The sequence below is a fragment of the Homarus americanus genome, unplaced genomic scaffold (genome assembly GCF_018991925.1).
Source record: "Homarus americanus isolate GMGI-L3 unplaced genomic scaffold, GMGI_Hamer_2.0 scaffold46197, whole genome shotgun sequence".
Classification (NCBI taxonomy): domain Eukaryota; kingdom Metazoa; phylum Arthropoda; class Malacostraca; order Decapoda; family Nephropidae; genus Homarus; species Homarus americanus.
The window spans coordinates 3,459,608-3,463,558 of record NW_024723050.1 but is presented as its reverse complement, the minus strand read 5'-3'; the positions used below and the strand labels follow the sequence as shown (position 1 = coordinate 3,463,558).

The 3,951-nt window shown below is 44.6% G+C and overlaps 1 protein-coding gene across 2 annotated transcripts in view; it reads right to left on the bottom strand.

The window, feature by feature from the left end:
• Positions 1 to 3,606, bottom strand: part of LOC121863278 (flotillin-2-like) — a 55,698-nt gene extending 52,092 nt beyond the window's left edge. For both annotated transcript variants that reach the window (XR_006088367.1, XM_042361858.1), the window contains exon 1: positions 3,502 to 3,606. The gene's annotated coding sequence lies outside the window, so the exon portion shown is untranslated. The remainder of the gene's footprint in view (positions 1 to 3,501) is intronic.
• Positions 3,607 to 3,951: the final 345 nt, after the last annotated feature.

Here is a 3,951-nt window from a genome sequence, read left to right as displayed (position 1 = left end):
AATTACGCACGCATGAGCGTTCCATAAGTTAGTTAAGATTATTTTGTATCCTGTGTAAAAACATTCATATGCTCAGGTGTCGGGTACTAACCGACCAACAAAAGTTTATTTACATTCTGAACATTACTTCCATGCCTGGCAGATTGTGTGTGAAGAATTGAAACTGCCCCAGAGGTAGCCATAGCGAGACACGAAATTGGATACTTAATTAGAGCTGTAGTGAAGGTCTGATGCGACCAGTAGTGTGTTATCCTGGGTGTTGAACCCTGGATGTGATCTACAGACTTTCATGTGGTGAAGTTAAGCTGTGTGCTAACCCGTGTCTCCAAACGGCCAACCTATATGACCTATAGCAGGGGTCACCAAACTACAGCCCGCAGGCCGGATCCCAAGTCCTTCCCTGGCTCGTGGTAACTCCGCCTACGCTCTGCCGTTACCAGAGCTTTCGTTCTGGCTTGCAAGTATTGAACAGAATGATTATGCGGCCCGCGCTCGTCATTCTTTCAGTTATCCGGCCCACTGTGAAAAAAGTTTGGTGACCCCTGACCTATAGCAAAACTATCCTCCAATCACGTTTGTCATTACACGACCAATACCCATACATTCATAAATAGTGATATTACTAGTGTGACGTTGCCGTTTGGAGACACAGGTTACCACAAAGGGTGTAGCAACACAGTTCCACAACTGTACCAGCCAACCTGTATGTGTTAAATGCTCTTGTATGTATCAGTGTGGATGGGTTATAAATTATTACAGACAAGATAAGTGTTTGTTATAAATGTTGAGTGAACCAGCTGGATTTGTAGATATGTTTTGTTAGGTATTTCTCCATGTATACTAAGTAATTATTAGTGTGATTTAGATCCCAGGTACCTGATGGTGCTATAAGTAATAACATCATTGTGTGCTACTGAAAAGTGTTTGGAGTGACCATCACTCTGGAGCCACTGTTGTTTAATATTACCCATGAGTTAGTATGATTATTGAATGGTGTAACTGTAAACTGAACTAACTATTTTTTATAACCAGAAAGTAAGACCGATTGGTCAGTTTATATTTTGTCTAAGTGTTAAAATAAAGTTACCCAATATTAATTGAACCTAAGTGAAGTTCCTTTAGTTGTGATTGATGGTTCAAGTTGTCACAGTTCAGTAATACCCTGCTTTACGCGGTTCTCGTTAACGAGTTTCCACATTTACGCAGTACCCCACCAGAACCGGAATTCCCACTTTACGCGGTGCATCTACTCATATACGCGGGAAGCGGCGCGGGCAGGGTGCGCACAAGGTCGCCCAGTCATTAAAACATTACCGAGTTCTTCACCCGCCACCCACCACAGCCGGCCCAAGTCAGTGATAGTGAGGATATGGATTTATATGGACTTTGAGGGGTTTAAGAAAGAGGCCCTGCAAGCCTCTGTGGTGGATAGTGATACAATTGATACAAGTGATACAGGTGAGGGCCAATAATCTGCCCTCTGCCTCGGAACCAACCCCCCCATCTTTGTGTGCCCAGCCATCTTTTCTACTAATGTAAGTGTTAAAAAACCTAATATTATTGATATTTATCTTAATTATTAATTGTGTGTGCATACCATCATAAAATTAAGAGGTTATTTTTACTACAACGTACGTATTGTGTCTGAAAAAGTGGAGTTGGGGGTCGGCCCAGTCTCTATTTCAATTAATCCCATATGTTCTGTTGTTCCATTTACGCGTTTCCCGTTTTACGCGGGCCTCCGTGGGTTCAATTGACTGCGTAAAGCGGGGTTATACTGAATTACTATTTGCTTGTATTAATAATAATTAAGTATAATATGTGTATCACCATTCATTCCTTCTAACAATTGCTGTCCCTGAAAATAAAAATTATAACTCATGTGCTCTAACCTTTCATGCCAGCTACTAAGTTAATTGAGAGGGTTTATTATTGGTGTTACATTCTGTTTAAAAGTCTGGGTGGTGGCAGTATTAAGAGCTAAATTATTGACAAAAATTAATATTAATGTACAATAATGTGGGTTTCCCAGTTAAATAAATAAGTTAAAAATAAAGATAAAGTAAAATGGAAATACGATAATTAGTAAACAACAAAAGTGGTTCCCCCCTACAAATGGTGGCAGCAGTGGGATAATTGTATAACACCAATTTCCCCCCACTTACAACACACACACACACACACTGACCATCGGAGGGTCTAAACCTATCAGGCGCTAATGCGCAGAGGCCCCCCTTGGATATGTTCGGCTATTCCTCAAGTCCCTCTCCCCAACCCATCCTCACCACCGGGATATCAACATAAATCAAAAGTGACAATTTCGTTGTGGAAAGAAGTGGGATCAGTGTTGAACAGTGATGAACAGTGTTTAAGCCAGTGAATTCAGCACTAGACAGTACCAGCGAGAGCCACGACCCACCCGTGAGATAAGCACCCCTGGGAACCAACCATCATCATCTGACCAGGCGGTGTTAATCACTCTACCCTGGGAACAACAGTGGGCCGGCTTTACACCTGACTATGAGAAAACACAACACCACCAAGCAGAGATTGAGGTACTGTGACATCACCCCACACCACCCGGTGACTCCATGACCGCGTGAGGTCGTTCATATTAACACCCGAGGACGAGTTACTGCACCACGTGAACACCACACCACCCAGTGTCTCCATGACCACGTGAGGTCCTTCATACACACCCGAGGACGAGTTACTGCACCACGTGAACACCACACCACCCGGTGTCCCACCACGTGAGGTCCTTCATGTGTTCTGCACCACGTGAACACCACACCACCGGTGTCTCCATGACCACGTGAGGTCCTTCATATTAACACCCGAGGACGAGTTACTGCACCACGTGAACACCACACCACCCGGTGTCTCCATGACCACGTGAGGTCCTTCATGTCAACACCCGAGGACGAGTTACTGCACAGCGTGAACACCACACCACCCAGTGTCTCCATGACCACGTGAGGTCCTTCATATTAACACCAGGACGAGTTACTGCACCACGTGAACACCACACCACCCGGTGTCCCCATGACCACGTGAGGTCCTTCATGTCAACACCCGAGGACGAGTTACTGCACCACGTGAACACCACACCACCCGGTGTCTCCATGACCACGTGAGGTCCTTCATATTAACACCCGAGGACGAGTTACTGCACCACGTGTACACCACACCACCCGGTGTCTCCATGACCACGTGAGGTCCTTCATGTCAACACCTACATAAATAATTATTATTATTATTATTATTATTACACACACACACCTAAATACACAAAACAGTATAGTCCTGACAAAAACACATGCACACTTTCACCCTCACTCCCAGGTAACTCTCCCACCCTCACTCCCAGGTAACTCTCCCACCCTCACTCCCAGGTAACTCTCCCACCCTCACTCCCAGGTAACTCTCCCACCCTCACTCCCAGGTAACTCTCCCACCCTCACTCCCAGGTAACACCAACTACCCTGGAGAAGTACGCACCTCAAGGGAGAGTCTCTGGACATCGGTCACAAACCACCAGGCCCACGCCCACCCGCCCACGATGGTCTTCTTCGAGGTGGCACCACAACATCCGCCTGTAGGAGAAACACAAAAAGTACAGTTAGCAACATAGTGAGGTATGGCAGTACAATAGCTGAGCTGTGGATAACTTATTAATGGTACAATAGCTGAACTGGGTGTAACTTGTAACCAGCACAATAGTTGAACTGGGGCTAAATTGTAACCGCCACAATAGCTGGGGATCCAAATTCTGCAAATTCAGTTCATTAAAATTTTCAGCTTTACCTATTTTAACTTTATCAAGCTTATACTGACCCTAACTTAACCAAACTAGTCAAAAGCTAACATATCCTAACCTAAACCAACCAAACCTGATCAAAACTAACCTAACCATACATAAAGATACTAAACTTAATATCCTAAAATAAC